General features: G+C 51.0%; 1 long non-coding RNA gene across 1 annotated transcript; it reads right to left on the reverse strand.

The window, feature by feature from the left end:
- Positions 1-6214: 6214 nt before the first annotated feature.
- LOC145542329 (uncharacterized) lies at positions 6215-18726 on the reverse strand. The gene is made up of 6 exons (XR_014079783.1): positions 15433-18726; positions 12611-12757; positions 11536-11608; positions 10023-10826; positions 6751-7342; positions 6215-6413 (listed from the first exon to the last, which is right to left on the reverse strand). It is a non-coding gene; the product is annotated as an uncharacterized LOC145542329 (long non-coding RNA).
- Between the last annotated feature and the right edge of the window lie 740 nt (positions 18727-19466).

Consider the following 19466-nt stretch of genomic DNA (forward strand, 5'->3'; position numbering starts at 1 on the left):
GGGTCAAGAAGATCCCCTGGAGGAGGGCCTGGCAACCCACCCCAGTATTCTTGCCTGGAGAATCCCATGGACAGAGGAGCCTGGCGGGCTACAGTCCATGGGGTCACAAAGAGTCAGACACGACTGAATCGATTCCGCACGCATGAGGGCTGGCCCTCCCAGTTGGTCGGAAAAGGATACCTGAGAAGGTGATATTAGAACCGGGTTCATGGGAGGAGGAGAGCATCCTGCAGCAGGAACCCCTGTGTGTAAAGGCAGAGGGGCATGTGACGGATGAAGCCTGAGATCAGGGGAGGAACAGCGGGCAAGGAAACCAGAGCAAAAGATGCGGCTGCCTTTCATAGTCTTTGCTGAGGATCGAGGGCTGCAGCCCACAGACAGACACACCTGCTATGCATCACCCTCTATTGAGCTCAGATAACTCCAGATGCCAGAAACTTAATGAACAGCCAGGGGGGCCTTGAGAAATCTTCCGAGGGGGCTAGCGACAGGCACATGTCCCCTAACAATCCCTCCTGAGACAAATCCCCTCCCCTTTCCTGCCCAGCACGGAAACCTTGGCCCGGGGTCAACCACAAGCAAAGCAAACTGATGGACATGAGCTCGCCAGGTGCCCTGGAGGCTCTAGCAGTTGGGCTCAGCCTTCCTGCTGCAAAGGAGAGTCTTGGAAAATCACCCAACAAGGGCTGAAGAAGGTAAGGGAATACGGAGAGGCCTTTGGATCCAAGAGGCTCTGGGACTCCAAAGCTGCAGTTTGAAAGGTTTTATGGGAGTTTCTTCAAGGAAACAGATATCTCCACTGACACTTGCCAAGGCATTTTCCCCGGTAACAAGCTTCTTTATTCAAGCAAACAAAGAAACCATCGCACACAGAGGAGTGAGGAGAGCTGTCAGATGCTGTTCTGGGGAGAAATGAAAGAGGCTTTTGCAGAAACTAAAGCACATAAAAGTTGAAGGTCAAGCAGAGGCCCCCCCTCCCAGCTGTCTTGCAGCATGCAGGACATCGAAGACAGCCAGCCCACCAAACGACAGCACGCCCGGGGCTGCAGGACACACGGGCCACCAGGGAGGAATCCGGCCGGCCAAGGGCGGTCCTCCCTTGAGCCTCAGCAGTTCCCTGGCCATCCCTGTGGTCTCTGCTGCTCAAGACTCTTTCTCTGGGTGATGAAATGAGGATGTTTCCCTCCCAAAGGCAAGCCTTTTCAGCTTGGGTGAGAAGGCAGAGGAACAGCCATCAACCCAAAGGCTGTCCTGAGACCTGAGTGATCTTTGCCCTTCTCGCTGGTTTTAACATTCCCAGCTGTCCTTCTTACGTAGAAGAGCCCCGTCGCTGCTCAGCAACATCAGTGTCTTTGCTTGGTCACAGTGGAGACCCATGCTGTAAGCATGACAATAAAAAATGGCCACCACAAACGTGGCAGAGGGTTTTGCCATTTATAAGTTCCGCCCATCCCTGGTAGCACAGTCCCTGACAGTAAATTGGGTCAAAGCTTCCAGGGAAAAAAATTTTTTTTATCTCCTTATTTATAGATGAGGCAATGCAGCTTTGGGTGACTGAGTCACTTGCCCGAGGAGACACCACTGGTAGGAAGTCGGACCAGGGCTCCCACCCAGCCCGGACCTGTTTCTAGTCTCTGTTTCCATCTCAACACTGTAAGGACAGAGCAGGGGCCTTGTGGCTGGACTACAGCATCAGGGAGGCAGTCCAAGGGCCAGCCTGAGCCAGCCAGTGAGGAGAGAGCTCCTTAAAGGGCCCACTCTCTGCTGCTCCCGTTTATTTCAGTCTGGCCATTGGAGTGTGTGTGCGCCCTGGGTCTTCTGACGCCGTGGTAAGACCTCTGCCTGCCGCTTTCCTAGCTGGTGACAAACTGTTCAATCAGAGAGAACTCAACGTGAATTTCGGTGCCTCCTCTTCCTAATTCTGTGACTTTGGGCCAGTCCCTTAAATCTGTGAGCCTCAGATTCCCACTGCAAAATGGAGAGAATATGGTATTTTCTACAGAGGGGTGGTGTGGGGATTCCACCAGGTAATGTATAGAAAGTTCTTAGCACAGTGCCTGGCTGGCACATAATAAGTGCTCAATAAATGGTAGCTATTATTAAGGGAAAGATGACAGTTGTATTGGTTAACCATTGGTCTGTATCAAACAACCACAAAACCTCAGTGGCATAAAACAACAGCATTTAGTTAGTTCATTGATTAGTTGATTGGGACTTGGCTGATAGAGGCTGGGTTCAGCCAGGACTGCTGGACCTCATGTGGCTCTCACATCTCTCCTATGGTGATAGTTTATTTGCTCAATCGTGTCCGATTCTTGTGACTCCACGGACTGTAGCCCACCGGGCTCGTCTGTCCATGGGATTTCCCAGGCAAGAATATTGGAGTGGGTTGCCATTTTCTTCTCCAAGGGATCTTTGCAACCCAGGGTTTGGACCCACATCTCCTGCATTGCAGGCAGATCCTTTACTGCTGAGCCACCAGGGAAAGCTATACTTTTCCTGGGTCCATGGAAATAGCAAAGTCAAAAGAAAGAGCACTAGTTGAATCGCACAAGGGCATTGCATTGTATCTGTTCGCTCTCCACTGGCCTATGGCTCGGCCCCACTCAAGAGACAGAGAAATAAACCCACGCCTAGGCGCATGCCCAAGAGGGTGGATAAAGCTATTACCGGCCAGAGACTGAAGAGGTAGACCTGTAACCCAGTCTTCTACAATGAACAGTGAATGCCTTCTTGTCTCTACATATAACTCATGTACTGCTGGGTAAGTATGTGTGTACAGTTATAAGTGCATATCCTTTCTGAATAGGCATGGACTGTGAATGTAGACATGGAGACCACATCACCAGGATAAAGGCTACTTGAAACTAAGCCATGTAAAGAACAGTTAGAAGAACAACAGAAATCCACAAAAACTACTAGTACGTATATGAATTATGGTCCAACACTTTGGAAACCAGCTAGGAATGATTTAAGTTGAAGATACCTGTATCCCATGATTCAAAATAAACTCAGGTATATGACCAAAGCACACATATCAGAACCTTTATGGCGGTGTGTGTACCATAACCAAAGCCTACACACATTCTAAACGACCACCTACAATAGAACTGATGAGCAAATTGCAGTGTATTCACAGAGTGGAATACTATACTCGCAAGGAAAAGAAACGAAGTCTAGCTGCAAGCAACAGTGAATGAATCTTATAAACAAAGTGTGAAGGGACAGAAGCAAAGCACAGAAGGGTGCCCCTGTGTTCCTTTACGTGAAGTCCGCGGGCAGGCAGACTAGGCTGTGCCGCTTAGGGCCGCACACAGCTAACCAACAGTAAAGGAAAGCCAGGAAATTATCACCGTCAGTGTAGGATGGCGGTTCCGGCCAGGGAAGGAGCAAAAATAAACAGAGGGACACACAGGGTCTTCAGGAGATGGCAAAACTCCAGCTCCTGCTCCGGAGAGAGTTTTATGAGGGCCACTTTAGAGTTATTCATTAAACTGTACGTTTACGTTTCATGCGCTTTTCTGTATGCAATACTTCACTGAAAAATATGTTTTCTTAAGGACAGCTAAAGAGGTAGGGGCGTTTAGTTCAGAGAAGAGAAAACATGGAATGAATGCAAAGCCTGTCTAATGATATTTAGAAGATTAGGGTGCAGACAGGAGAACTTCAGCTGTTTACATAGTCCCAAAGGAGGAAGCAATCAGACCAGAGACAGACAGGTTTTGGCTCAAGATAAGGAAGAATTTCCAGTAACCCTAAACATTCAAAGATGGAATGCACCTTGGCGGGAAGATAAATTTCTTTTAATTAAAGGACTTGAAGTCACACTGAGAGAAACCTTGGCAAAGATCTTGGAGGATGAGCCAATGTCATAGAGCCCTGGACCACAGAACGTTGAGGTTGACCAACTTGAAGAGGTGTGGGCAGCGTGGATGAGTGAGTCTTTTGTAGTCAGCAAGATCTGAGGATGACACCCCAGTTCTACCACTAATTAGCTAAGTGACCTTGGTTAAGTTACCTGACCTCTCTGAGCTTCTGTTTTCTCAATTGAAAATGATGCTGCATATAAATTATCTAGTACAGGTGCTTGGCATTTAATAAGTCCTTGATAAGTGACGGTCATGTTGTTAATTAAGAAAAAGTGTCTTCTGAATTAGGGATTCTGAGATTGTCCGTCTCCGTAAGTACTTGTGTTGTAATAGGTTTTTGTAACAATAAAGCTGGATGGCTGTGCTCGGTCGCTCAGCTGTGTCTGACTCTCTGAGGCCCCGTGGACTGTAGCCCCCCAGGCTCCTCTGTCCGTGGAATTCTCCAGGCAAGAATACAGGAGTGGGGTACCATTCTGTTCTCTAGGAGATCTTCCCAACCCTAGGGTCAAAACCACGTCTCCTGCATTGCAGGTGGATTCTTTACCATCTGAGCTACCAGGGAAGCCCATAACAACCCCGAATTGAAATGGCTTACAGAGACAAGCACTGACTTTGTGCTCATGGGTCTGTGGGCCAGTTACAACTCAGCGGGGCTGGGCTCCAGGCTTCGTGAAGGCTACGGCTGTGGGTGGATTCAGGTCTGTTTCACATCTCGCTCATTCCAAGACCACACAGCGTGGGGCATGCCCCGCTCACGATGGAGGGCAAAGCGTTTGCCGAGCTCACCTGGAAACGCACGGCGCCGCTCCCTCACTTCCTCTCACGCTTCACTGGTCCAAGCAAGTCACATGGCCACACCCAAAGTCAGTGCTGCAGGGATGTCTGCAATGCCATTCTGCTTTAAAGTCACATAGCAAAGGGGAATGTGGGTCAGTGAAGAACAAGGAGCAAGAGTTCTTTTTACCAGACGCATGTACGTGAAATATTTAAGAGTGACTCTGTTCAGAATGGAATAAAGTATTTTTAAAAAATCTTCTTTGAGAACCATGAAGCTATAAAATACAAGGTTCAAAAACCTCAGCCTAACAGTGAACAGTGAAAATTTAATTTTTCCATTTTATTGGCTTATGTAATAAAATCATTGCATAGCTGATTAGTTTTAATGCTCCATGATATGTCATTGAGGAGGTAAATTCAGAGCTCAGGGAGCTTTCTTCTTAATTCTGGTTCTCACCTGTTGACCCAAAGACTCCTAAGACTCTCCCAGTCCTGGCTGAAAATTGATTTTACCTTTTCTCCTCCAGGATTCCTTGGCAAGTTGAGATTTCTGTTTAAGGATCTGTTTTGTCGCCTGTCAAGCAGAGGGTTTTGGAGAGGAGTTCACCAGTCTGGGCTTAGCTTGGACAAGAAGCCAGGTGCAACCAAGCTGTGTGTGGTCCTTTTCCCCTCAAAGAATTTTAACCAGCTCCACCAGGCCCTTAGGGCCCAGAGGGAATCCCCTCCCTCTGTTAGCATTTCTCAACAATGGCGCTTAGGGTGCTCCTCTCCTGCGACTGTGTCTCATCTGAGATTCACCTCCAGATGTGCCAGGAGGAGGGCAGATTGTGTGGGCTCGTCCCTTCCCCAGGGGCTGGGTCTCTACAAAGAACAAGGAAGCCTGGCCTGTGGGTGGAGCGGGAAAGAAAAGAGAGCCAGCCGGCCTTGTACAAATCAAAGGCTTCCCCACCGGAGGGAGGTAGGAAGACTGGAACAGAACGGATGGGAGTAGACCCGATAGTGGGTCTGCCACTAACTTTCCATGGGAGTCAGAGAAGGTCACTTTGCTCCTCTGTGCCTTGTCTCCCAGAAGGGCTCGATTTGAAGACCCCCCAAAGTTCCTTTGGAGAAGTACAGAGCAGAGTGCAGTGCTTAAGAGGGAAGACTCCAGGGTTTAGTACACAGAGCTCGGATACTGTCTCCAATGCATGACCTCGGGCAAGTTACTGAAATGCCCTGTGCCTCAGTTTCCTCGGTAGAAAAATACCCATACCACCTCTCTGGGTTGCAGCAAGGAAGAAATAAGCTAATTTGTCTGGAGCGTTTGGAGCAGTCCCTGACACGGCCCCTGGCACAATTCCTGGCACACTCCATCAGTGTTACCTCCTGTTATTATTATTCCAGCTGAAGATGCTAAACCACTTTGCTCCATTTTTAAATGTGATTTATGCTTCCAGGCTGTGAGGGCTATTAGGCTGACTACGTGAGTGTATAATATATGGGAAGGGCAAGCAGTAAAAGCACAATCTGTGCAGAGATGCCGGGCGGTGCGGCGACTGGAAAGGCTCAGAAGCGCAGTGCGGACATGATTAAAGGTCTGAAGAACAGCACCTCCCGGCAAGAGAGGCGGAGAGTGGATTATTTACAAGACCAGAGGTGGAGAGGTTTACAAGGAAGAATTCCCAGGCACCAGCTCTTCCTGTACAGCGAGAAACTCTGGGGGTCAGACCCCAGCTGAGCGTCCAGATAATTACACGGGAAGCAGAAGAGTGTCCATCGTTATCTTTCCTGTAAGATTTAAAGCCAGGTGTGAGGTTTTCTCTCTCAAAGTTCCCTTCATCCCTTAGACCTCCCAAAATATGACACGTAGGTAGTAATCAGGTTCTCTGAGACCGCTTGTCTGGGAGAAACTTTAGGGAGAGTTTAAAACAACACATTATAGTGGGCATGACCTTGAGCACACGGAGCCAAAATTTCCCACCTCGCAATAAGGGGATGGGCTGAGAACACAGTTTGTGATCACTACCACTTATGCATTATGCAGGCTCTTGCCCCCAACCACAATGCTCTGACACCTCATGACCTTAAAAGTAATTGAAAAAGTAAAATTCAGCCAATAGGTCACCTTTTCTCTCCATGATACTGGACATCCCATCAGATTTTATATCCTGAACTGGACAGGGTCTTGTAACTTCTGGATCGATGGTACAACCAGCAGAACAAAGTGATGAGGGGACCAGACCATCAGATGATTCAAGGTTGAGAGACCCATCTCCTTGTCTTGGAGGTTTGGCAACAGTTTCCATCTGGCCAGGGGAACCATGTTTGAGGGGCCATGATTCCGGACAGCTGCACCCTGTGGACTGGGGCTGATGTTCTTAGGCTCTGGTCCCAAAGCAGGGCCCTGTGTTGGTCAGGGTGGGATGGGTAATGACGCAGTAGCAGGGACCCTCAGCCTCGATGGCTCACGCCGACAGAGGGTGGTTTCCCCCTCCTGCTGTGTGCCCGCCGCAACGCAGACTAAACGCTGCCTCCTCTTCACTCCTGGACCGCGCCTGATGCAGTTTCCTGTTGACATACATTTCCACCAGCACTGCCGCAGAGGGAAGGCAATTCTGAAGGGTCTCGCACCAGCCTTCAGGGCTCCTGCCCAGAGGGGACCCACGTCACTTCCCCAGCAGCTACATGGGAGCCAGGAAGTGTACACCTGCATGTGCCTGTGAGATGAGAACGAACACGGCCGATGAGCGACAATAACAACCGCTGCACCCTCTCCTGCGCTCCCAGCCCCTGCTGCTTCACACTCTGCCACGATCCCTTCTCCCCGCCTGGAGAGACATCCTGGGTGTGTGTGTGTTAAAGAGAGAGAATCCAAACCTCAGCTCTCCCCTCAAGAAACGAATGACTCACTGACATCTGCGGCCCATTATCAAGGTGATTTGGTCCCTGTAGACTTTCTCATTACACACGGACCAATGTTATTATTATTGTTTATCATTTATATGACAGGGAAAGTATGTGCCCTTCTCCTGCCTGCCCGGCTCTGGGTTTCCAGGCTCACTTCTTTTACTCTCGGCCCTTGCCCTGGGGCTCCCCTCCCTGCCACCCCAACACCTGTATCCCTCTCTCTACCCTGCCTACCTGTCTGCTCTCCACACCCTCATCTGTAGAGCAGCTTCCTGGCAACCTCTCCTCCTTGGGACTGAGAGGACAGCAGCCCAGACAGGAAAGGGGGGCAAGTCAAACCATAGGTGAGTATCTGCTATTTGCACGGTACTGAATCAGGTTTTACGACGGTGAGGTTATCCTTGGACAAAGCAGGTAAAGTGTAGACATTCATGCACGCAGCACAGGTGGGAAAACTGAGGCTCAGAGAGGAAGAGGACTTGCACCCCTTTGTGCAACACGCAAATCACACTTGGCAGAAGAGAAAGCTTGGAAATGAAGCTACTGCTCTGTGAGCATAACCAATCCATGTCTCTGACCTTGGAGGTGAGTGGGGCTTCTGGAAGGAGCTCTGGGCTTGGCGACAGAGCCCTGGGCTTGGGAACTGACGCTGCCTGTTCCCAACTCTGTGAACTTGAGAGGAACTTTGCCCTCCCAAACCTCTGTTTCCTGGGCTGGAAAATGGGGTCACTAGTCTTGCCCTGCTGGCTAGGAGAGAGGAGATTATAGTGCTGATGTAATAGCAGGAAGCATCCCAGCGTCAAGGACCTCAGAGGAAGCAGGTGAGGGTGGCCCCTCCTTTGGAACGACACTTGCTTTAGTGTCAGTGGGATCAGGTGTCCCCAAAAGTCAGCAACTCAGTCTGTGGAAGGTCATGAGCTAGTAATTCAATGACCTCATCACAAGGCTGCCCCTGCTGGGTTCACACAACAGCATCGTTCACAGCTTCATTCATGTGTCCAACAAGCAGTGACCGAATGCCCATTCTGGACCAGACCATTTTAAGCACTGGAACCCAGAAGCGGACCTCCTGGCACTTAAGACCTAGTTAGAGGAAATGGACAAAAACAAGATGGCCTATAAACGTGACAATTTCAAATAGAGATGCAGATCATAAGAACACCAGCAGGCTGGTGCAGGAGAGCGCGGCTGCCCTTTTTATGTTGATCTTTTTGAGCTGTGTGTTCATTACCAGCTGCGTGTTCTGGCCAGTCGCCCTCCTTCCCAGCATCCCACTTGGATTATCGGCCATAGCCGAGCTTTCATTGGAAACTCAGCTCCTCAAGTTAGACTCTCACAGTCAGCATAGCTGTAAAACATCCCTCCCACCTTGAAATCTGCCCCCTCCATGCTCATTTTCTGGATCTTGAGCTTCCTTTTAAAAATCCTCATAGCAGACCTGATGAGCAGGCATCACTCCCATTCTACAGATGAGGAAGCTGAGATGCAGGAGGGTGAGAGACTACTGTGATCGCCATTGTTACCACCATCACCAACACCTCCCTCCTTTCCTGGGGTATCAGAGCTTCAGCCATTGTAAGAGCTCCTCTGCATCACCGCATCACCGGAAATTCCTGACCACGACTCATAGCCATCACTCCATCACCGCTCTGTAACACCCCAGTTTAACAACCTGTGCCAACCACAGGCGGAACCTTCCAGGGTTATTCCTTTTCTTCTTCTCTGCCTCACCTCTGGGGGCAGGGAGCCCTGGATAGCCTCTGTGCTCACCCTCTGTCACATATGGAAGGGGTCCCCAACCTCTGGGATCTAATGTCTGGTGGTCTGAGGTGGAGCTGATGTGATAATAACAGGAATAAAGTGCACAATAAATGCGGTGCACTTGGATCATCCCAAAACCATCCCCTCCCGGTCTGCAGAAAAATTGACTTCCATGAAACCAGTCACTGGTGCCAAAAAGGTACAGGGATCCAGCCTCAGGCCTCGGAGGAGCTGGGTGACTTGGGTGTCATCCCAGGGCTGTAGTGCCCCCAGGGCCATGGTGCCCCCAGAGCCATGGTGCCCCCAGAGCCATTATGCCCCCAGAGCCATGATGTTCCCAGGGCTGTGGTGCCCCCAGGGCGGTGGTGCCCCAGGGCTGTACTGCTCCCAGAGCCATGATGCCCCCAGGGCCGTGGTGCCCCCAGGGCGGTGGTGCTCCCAGGCAAGTGGTGCCTTTGCCTTCATGCCATCCCCATGCCATCCCCATGACCCTTGACCTTTAGCCCCCTTCAGCCAAAGCAGGGGTGGGGTCTCAGGGCCCGTCCGTCTTGATGGCCCTGGTTTGTCCCCCTCATCATCTCCGCACTGATCCCACCGTCTGATTTCTGTATTCCTCTCCCCTTCCTGACTACCAGCCTCTCAAGGGCAGGGCTCTGTCTATTGCATCTGCCTTCTCAGCATGAGGCTCAGAGCCTGGAACCCAGCGCTCATCAGGGAACATCTACTGACCTGGGAAGTTGAAACAGGAGAGAACAGTTGCTCATCAGACCCCTGCCGGTCCGGCTGGGCTTTGGTGCTCTTTCCCAGGAGAAACATCTTGCCTGGCGGAAGCTCCCGCCTGCAGAGGCCTGAGCGCAGCCAGCTCAGCCTTGCCTGGCAGTGGGAGGGCCTTGTGTCGGGGGAGGAAATGAGGTCGCTTACTGCACTGCCTGGAGCCCCTCATGCGTTCCTTGTTCCGTGAGATGTTGTTTTCAAATGTGTTTCCCAGGGAATCAGTGTGGGATTTTTTCCTTTCTCCTTTTTTTTACTTCCCTCTCTGTGTCTGGCTAAGGGGCCCAGTTACAGCTCCTCTAACAGCAGGCGAAAAACTGGAATCTGGGTTTGTGGGCAGGCCAGCCTTGGAGCTGCCAGCTTCCCTGGGCTTTCCCAGCTTTGCCCGCGTCAGGGCTAACTGTTACGGCCACGATCCTCTGCAGTCCTGCCGCTGTTGCCATGAGAGTGGGGCCAGGCCCTCTGCCCTGGGGCCCAGACACCATGGCTATTGTGTGCATCCATTTTCACCAGCTCCGCTTTCTCCGTCTGTGCTCCAGGATCCCTACCCCTGAGGCATCGCTCCCCAGCCCACGGGGAGCAGCGTTTCCTTCCTACCAGCCACCAACACCGCCTGTGATTCCCCTCGAAGGCCCCCAGCAGCAGGTTAAACTGTCTTGTGGGTGGCTCCCACAATCAGTGCATTTTGGAACCTACTGGGTTTCAGGCTCTGGAGATGTGATGGTAAACAAGACAGACGCTGTTCCTTTCCTCAAGGAGTTTCTGAGACGTGGAGGAAGCACAGAGATAAGGAAATAACTGTGAATGATGCTCACAGGTATTAAGCAGACAGAAAGGAGGGAAGCACAGAGACTGCAAAGGAAGGGGAGGGCCCTGTGGTGGGGAGACGTCTGGGAGGGCGTCTCTAAGGCAGCACGCTGGATCTGAAACCCGAAGGACATGGAGAAGCTCTTGTGGAAACACTGGAGAAGGGGCTGGGGGTGCGACTCCGGGCAGTGGCCTGCAGCCTGCGGGGGAGGACGAGGAGGGGGCGTCCTGGGAGTCTGGGTGGCAGTCGGATGGTGATGAGGAAGGAGCCGCCCTAGGAGCCGTGGGAGGACTCTGGGCAGAGACCTTAAACAGCGCCCCGCCGTCCCCCAGGGCTCATGGCAGGCGCTCAGGACTATCTGGTGAATAAACGAGGACCAGGCTTTGCGGGCTATTTGCACCTTTCCGCTCAGTCCGTGTCAGCTTTCCTATTCTATTAGAATGGGAATTTTGACGCTAGGTAAGGGCCGGGGCTGTCTATTCATCAGCGTCTCTGAGATCCGGTCCAAGTGGGAGGAGCAGGGGTTGGCTGATGTGCTGTGGGGCTTCCAGCCAGCCTCCTCGCCCCTTCTCCCTCACCCTCCACCCCCCTTTACCCACCACCCCCGAAAATCAGTGATGGCCCCTTCTGCTCCCCCTGTTCCCAGAGCCTGGCAGTTCCCACCTTCCGCAACCTCAGGCAGGTGCGGGGCCTCCTCTGCACGCACTGTGGTTACAGGTACAACGGCACCTGGCATCTGAAACAAGAATGTGCACCATGTAGAAGGCTTCAGATTCCATTCCGCTTCCTAGCTGCGTGGCCACTGCCAAGTCCCTCAACCTCTCTGAGCCTCAATTTCCCTGTCTGAGAAATGGGTGTTTGGGGAACCTTGGCAGGAGCATCTCCCTCTTGGCCAGTGCTCCGTCAGCGTCAGTGATGGTAACGAGCGCAGTGGGCAGGGGAGGCAGTCCTGCAAGGAGGAGACTGTTATCGCCACACTGCAGGTGTGGACACTGGAGTCGAAAGATGAAACCGGCTGCCCCGCGTAACTCAGAGGCGGAGATGGGGTCTCAAGATTAGGTGTTTCTGACTCCGGGGCCCACACCCTTCCCACGATGCCCCAGCTCTCACGGTAGCAGGAAGGCAGTTCTCTCTGGGGGGGGGATGTGAGCTGCATCTTCCCAAATGCCACTTATTTGGGAGCGTTCCTTAAGGGAACACCTTCCGCTCGGACTCCCAGAGGGCCATCTCTTCTTTGATTGTTTCCCAGCCGAGTCCCTAGCACAAGAGATGGAGCAGGCGGGGCCTGGGCGAGGAGCTGCAGAAGCCGTCTGCCGACAATAACAGCACATTTTTACCAAATTACTAACTCCCAGCATCTCCCATTAGCAAGCGATTCTTGCAAGGCAGACACGCTAACAAGACGCTTCTGAACTCCTGTCCACATCTTCCGCTGCCAATGCGGGAGGCACAGAAGCTGCTGTTGGGGGGAAGCTGCTTTCTTAATTACTGAGGGAAGGAGGAGGGGAGCTGGAGAAGGGCTTCTTCATCCTTTGCAGATCTTTAATGAACCTTTTAACACACTTAAAAAATAAATGAAGAGAAACTTTGTAAAAAGCTCTTTTTTAACAATTTTGGCAGGTTTGATTAGTGGTTTTGAAAGCCCTAGACAGCCACTTAATTGGTGAGCCCCCTTGACAGCTGGTGAATAGAAGGTAGGCATGCGGTGGACTGCACTGGCCTTTTCTCATCTGTGTACCTTTTCCAAGATGGCTCGTTAGCCCTGGACTCGCTGACCCCCATCTGCTGCCCATGGTGCCCTGCAGATACAGCTGTGCCAGGCAGGCAGATGGACACAGAGAACTTTCCAGGTGTGAAAGTTCTTGCAGGATGCTGGAAGCAGTATCTAGAAGGGTAGGCACAGAGGGCGCAATGGAACAGACGGGTTTGGGCAAGGCTTACCCAGAGCTTACACGATGCACAGCGAGATCCTCCCTGGGCTGCTTTGGCTCAGATGCCTTCAATTCAGACCCCTGTCTTTAGGAGGAACTCATGGTGTTGCCAGAAGAGCTTGGGTTTGGGGGCCAGGCTATTCTGGGTTTGAATCCTGAGTCTGCCCCCTTTTCAGATGTGTGACTTTTGCAAATGAGGAACTTGTCGGAGCCTCCAGGTTCAAAATCTGTTAACTGGGGACAATTATACCTACTTCATGGGCTTCATGGCTCTGGGTAAAGAATCTGCCTGCAATGCAATAGATGTGTGTTAGATCCCTGGGTCTGGAAGATCCCCTGGAGGAGGGCATGGGAACCCATTCTATCTAGTATTCTTGCCTGGAGAATTCCATGGACAGAGGTGACTGGTGGGCTACAGTCCATAGTGTCGCAAAGAGTCAGACACCACCGAAGCAACTTAGCACACACACGTGCCTACTTCATAATATTGTTAGCAGTCAATAGCTGAATGCATTTACAAGTGAAGTACTTGGGACAGAAGAAGTGCTCCAGAAGATTAATTTTCCCCATCCTCAGCTTCTACATTAAGCAAGAGAGTTCCAGAAAAACATCTATTTCTGCTTTATTGACTATGCCAAAGCCTTTGACTGTGTGGATCACAATAAACTGTGGAAATTCTGAAAGAGATGGGAATACCAGACCACCTGACCTGTCTCCTGAGAAATCTGTATGCAAGTCAGAAAGCAACAGTTAGAACTGGACATGGAACAACAGACTGGTTCCAAATAGGAAAAGGAGTACATCAAGGCTGTATATTGTCACCCTGCTTATTTAACTTATATGCAGAGTACATCATGAGAACCGCTGGGCTGGATGAAGCACAAGCTGGAATCAAGATTGCTGGGAGAAATATCAATAACCTCAGATATGCAGATGACACCACCTTTATGGCAGAAAGTGAAGAAGAACTAAAGAGCTTCTTGATGAAAGTGAAAGAGGACAGTGAAAAAGTTGGCTTAAAGTTCAGCATTCAGAAAACTAAGATCATGGCATCCGGTCCCATCACTTCATGCCAAATAGATGGGGAAACAATGGAAACAGTGACAGACTTTATTTTGGGGGGCTCCAAAATCACTGCAGACGGTGACTGCAGCCATGAAATAAAAAGACACTTATTCCTTGGAAGAAAAGCTATGGCCAACCTAGATAGCATATTAAAAAGCAGAGATATTACTTTGCCAACAAAGGTCCATCTAGTCAAAGCTATGGTTTTTCCAGTGGTCGTGTATGGATGTGAGAGTTGGACTATAAAGAAAGCTGAGTGCTGAAGAATTGATGCTTTTGAACTGTGGTGTTGGAGAAGACTCTTGAGAGTCCCTTGGACAGCAAGGAGATTCAACCAGTCCATCCTAAAGGAGATCAGTCCTGAATATTCATTGGAAGGACTGATGTTGAAGCTGAAACTCCAATACTTTGGCCACTGATGCGAAGAACTGAGTCTTTTGAAAAGACCCTGATGCTGGGAAAGATTGAAGGCGGGAAGAGAAGGGGACAACAGAGGATGAGATAGTTGGATGGCATCACCAACTCAATAGACATGAGTTTGAGTCAACTCTGGGAGTTGGTTATGGACAGTGAGGCCTGGCGTTCTGCAGTCCATGGGGTCACAAAGAGTCGGACACAACTGAGTGATTGAACTGAACTGAACAGCTTCTACATGAGTATCAGGAGCCACATGAAATGTTATCCACACATATGTGAAAAACACAAGGGATTTAGAAAACAGTAAGTACATGTGAGTTTCCAGTAAGACATAGAGAATGAAACAATAATGCAGCATTGACGATATTAATAGAGGTAGAATATGTAGAATGTGGGAGGTGATCATCTTGCTGGACTATACTCTAGCGCTCCCACCTGGAGAAGAGACACCACATTTTGAGCAAGATATGGCCAAGGACTAATGCTGAAGCTGAAACTCCAATACTTTGGTCACCTGATTCGAAGAGCTGACTCATTTGAAAAGACCCTGATGCTGGGAAAGATTGAAGGCAGGAGGAGAAGGGGATGACAGAGGATGAGATGGTTGGAGCGCATCACTGACTCGATGGACGTGAGTTTGAGCAAGCTCCAGGAGTTGGTGATGGACAGGGAGGCCTGGCGTGCTGCCGTCCATGGGGTCGCGAGGAGTCGGACACGACTGAGCAACTGAACTGAACTGAATGGCCAGGGGGATTAGGTCTAGAGAGAGCATGGGGAGAGAGACTCCAAATCAAACCCTATGGAAGGAGTTAAAAGACCCAACACTGAACAGCCTGAGGAGAGACTGAATGGAGGTGATGGATTCTTGGTAGCATCGAGTGTCTGACATGTATTCCCCTGAAGATGTTTTTCTGAGTGGTCCTAATCAGAGGGTAGAAATCCTCAAAAGCTAAATTTTGTTTAAATGTACAAGCGTTGGACACAACTTAGTGGCTAAACAACAACAAATACATTTATAAGGAGAATTTTTCGTTTAAGTCAGAACCAATCAGTTGTGAAATTTATTGATTTATACAACAATATATATATTGCCAGGCACTGTCCTTTAGTCCTGGGATTAAAGAAGTAAACAAAACAAAATCCTCACCTTGAAGGAGGTCACTGTCTAGTGGACACAACAGTGCAAACGTGTAATTCCCTGGCCACAGAAACTGGTCAACCTTTTGGGCTGCAAAGGGAAGAAGCCTCAGGTGGAGGTTCAACTGAGTAAGCGTGGAATCTATGAGTCCTTGAATTTCAGTTGATTATCGCCAAGATCTCTACCCCTATCTTGATGAAGGCAACCATCTTAAAAAAGAGAGCTTTCCCTCCTTTGGGGTGGAGGTTGAAATACAGCCTAGCCCTGGATTTGGAAGCCATGAAGGAGGTGACCGTGGGCACTGGATGTGGAGCGGTTCCATCTGCAGTATCAGTGTATATAAATACCCATCAAGGTTTTGCCCTTCTGGGATATGGACCCCTTACTCCCCTCTCAGTCCACTGTGGCTTGAATGGGGTTATCCTCCTTTTTGCTGCTTGCTTGGACATGTGATCCAAGCCTGTCCAATCAGAGCATCTCCTCCTCCAGGCCACAACGATTGGTTCAGGGATGGGCATGTGACCTAAGCTGGGCCAATGGGAGGCCACAGAGTCAATGCTGGACTTCAGTAGGGACTGGTTAAAAAAGAGGAAGACTCTCCCGTTAAGAGGGTGGGATGGAAGCTTGGCACCATCAGGAGAATGCCTGAGAATGCAGTCAACACAAAGGAAAGCAGGACCAAGTGATGGAAAGGAGAATGTCAATAATTTTATACTGGGACTTGTTATGTTTATGTAAATAAACATGTTTATATTTTTATATTATTCTGCCAGTATTTTTAAGAGCCACCTGGATCCAACCAGACCTGAAGCTTTCTCTCAAATGTTTGTGTTCTGTGGCCTAAAACACCGTCTGCAGTGGTTGTTTCTTGGGCCCTTTAGACCCAATCTTTTCTGTCACTTGCTCCCAAAAGAGTTCTCTCTGATGCAGAAGATTCTATTAAGTATAATATGGTTATTCTCTCTCCTGGCCAATCTCATAACCTGATGGGAGTGAACCATTTCCAAAGGAACAGGAGAAGATCTGTGTGCAGCTCAGGGAGCTCCCCCAAAGGGACTGGTGTGAAATCCCGGAATCCATCCTCGCTCCTGAAGGAATGTGAAGCCGGGCAAGACCAAGCTGGCATGATTCTAGAAGTAGCTGTTTAGTTGCTCAGTCATGTCCAGCTCTCTGCGACCCCATGGACAGTAGCCCACGAAGCTCCTCTGTCCACGGGATTTCCCAGGCAAGTGCACTGGAGTGGGCAGCCATGTCCTTCTCCAGGTCTACAAGTAGGGAGCAGATTAGAACGGGCCCACAAGGTCTGTTATTACCAGCTTGTGGCTATTTTGGGGGTATATTTTGCCGCCCTGCACCCCTCAGGCCAGCCCACCGGGCGCCATGACTCAGGTTGTGCAGGGAATGCTCTTGTTCCCACGCACCACCATCATTATTATTATAACTTTTTTTTTTTAAAAAAGCCACCTCCAGAGATGATTAAAATCTCAAGCAAGGACAAGCAGACCCATAGACTGGGCGCCTGACGGCTCCCTTGTGGAAGCCCTGACAGAGCACTTGAGTTGAATAGTAATGCAATGTGCAGCTAAGGAGCTCGCTTCCCCTCTTCAGCTAGCAGGTCAGAAGGGGGTTGGTACCAGCAGGGTTTTCGGAGGCCTGCGGTGAGGATAGCCCAGTCCCTACCCCGAGAAGGTGTGGGGCAGGGCACAGCTCGAGCCCTGTCTTAGCTCAGGGGCGCCGTGATAAAACAGGGATCCCCAGCTAAGCTAAAAACGATCTTGCTGCGCCCCCGCCTCCAGCATCTAATCGCAGCAGAGCCTGCTGGTGGGGGGCGAGGATGCAAGGATGCGGTGTGGGAGGGGCTCTGCCGCCATCGTGAGCTCCTAAAATCCCTGAGCTGCAGAGGCAGCGTCTGGGGAACCCTCCCCTAAAACAGAGGCAGAGGAGCCAGGAGGTGGGTCCGTGGGACGAAGGGGGCGCCATGGAGCAGAGGGTGTGGGTTCCCCGGAGAGAAGCAGGGAGAGACGGCAGGGGAGTGTCTCATCGAGGTCTGGGCCACTCATGAGCTGGGAGGCTCTTCAGGTGGGTGTGACCCCACTTTGTGAGCTGAGAGGGCATGGAGGGCGGGGCACTCTGCTCTCGCCTGTGTTGTACGTCTTGGGGCTCCACCGAAGGCGTCATCCGAAAGGAGGAGTCCACGGCTCAAGACACAAATGACATAGTCCCTCACTCCCCACTGCTGTCATCGGAGGCCCAGAGAAAACAGCAACATTCTGCAGAGTCAGTTGTTTAGTCCCCAATGGGACGCAGGAGCAGGTGTCTAAACTTGAAAACTTGCTGAGGGAGGGCCTTGGCAAAGGTGGAAATGGGATTCCGGGGGATCCCACGGGAAGATGGCAGCGGCTGCAACAGGGAAACTGGAGCCCCGAGGACCACAGCAGTCAGAATGGAATCAGGAAGATCAGAACCAATTTCCATGGGTCCCTGCCAACGCAAGTCCCAGCAGAGGATCTTGGTGGCTGGGCTGCAGGGAGAGGGTGGGCTCCAGCAGTGGTGTGGGAAGCTCAGCTGGGAGACTCAGGCAGAACTCGACACCATGTCAGGGGAGATACAGAGTATCCCAGGGGCGATACATGAGGTCTCTTGTGTTGCTGATCCCCTTACAGACTGACAGGCTGCTTTCCAATCTGGCTATCTCTCCCTGGCAGGTTTAACACATCCTGGCTGTGTGCTCCCTGCATGGCCGCAGTCCACCCTTCAGACAGCTGTTGGCACATCTGGGGACAGCTGCAGCCACCAACTTAGCGCCTCTGCCGTGCCAAGCGCGTTGCAGAGTCATCTCATCATCAGCCTGGAGGCAGAGGAAGAGGGCAGAGGTTTGGAGAGATGAGATGACTTTCCACACTGGAGACGGAGCTGGTGCCGAGCGAGGCTGATAAGCAGATTGTCTTGCTCAGATCTGAGTATCCAGATCCTTCCCCACTTCCTCCCCTGTCAGCATTTGTGGGAGGATGTCTGAGATGAGATGTCTTCAGAGATGCTTCTTGAGTCTGTAAGAACACCCTGGAAGATTCTCCATGTCATCCTGCTGTCCCTGGAAGGATGTCCCATGGGTGGGAAGGATTGCTGGTCTATACATCTGGGAGACCTTGAAGTAAATCAGCGAAGACAAGTTTTCTCTTCTGTTCTTCAGGCCTTCTCAGACCCTTCACAGATAATGTGCCCTGTGAATCTCTAAGAAACAAGTCAGGTTTGTAAGTATGTCCCTTTCTCACTGAATGGTTTTTATCCATGGGGCTAGACTCAGCTGTGTTGCAGTAACAAAAACCTTCACAATATTCCTGGCTTGTGACAACACAGGTGTACGTCTCACCTGTTCTGTGTGTCCACTGCAGGCTGACGGGGGTGTTGGCCCCTGCTTTTCATTCTCAAGAGGCGCTTCCCAGCAGGGGGCCCAGAAGGATCTGCACCGGCATTTAAGTGTTCCAGACCAGCAGTGACGCGTGCCACTTTCACTCACAGCTCACTGGCCAGGGTGAGTCATGTGACCTCACAGAAGGACAAGGGGCCCAGGAAGGGCAGCACTGCCCTGCACCCAGGAAACACAAAGCTAGGAAATGTGGGAGAGGATCGCACTGGGGTTCTCTAGTCTGCAGACCGTCTGCCAGCATCCCACGGGTTCCTGTGATGGCAGTCAAGCCGAGTCGCTCAGTCGTGTCTGACTCTTTGCGACCCTGTGCACTGTAGCCCACCAGGCTCCTCTGTCTGTGGGAGTCTCCAGACAAGAATACTGGAGTGGGTTGCCATGCCCTCCTCCAGGGGATCTTCCCGACCCAGGGATCAAATTGGCACCTCTTACATCTCCTGCATTGGCAGGCAGTTTCTTTACCAGTAGCGCCACCTGGGAAGCCCTGTGCTTGGTACGGTCCAGTTTGGGAAGGCAACACCAGGTGGTCCAGTGCCCGGGCCAGACCAGAGGCAGCCTGTCCTTGGATTTCTGAAGCTCTCATCTCCCTCCTCCCTCCAGTGGCCCAAGAGTAGAATGG

The sequence above is a fragment of the Giraffa tippelskirchi genome, chromosome 3 (assembly GCF_054371585.1).
Source record: "Giraffa tippelskirchi isolate mGirTip1 chromosome 3, T2T-mGirTip1v1.2.pri, whole genome shotgun sequence".
Lineage (NCBI taxonomy): Eukaryota > Metazoa > Chordata > Mammalia > Artiodactyla > Giraffidae > Giraffa > Giraffa tippelskirchi.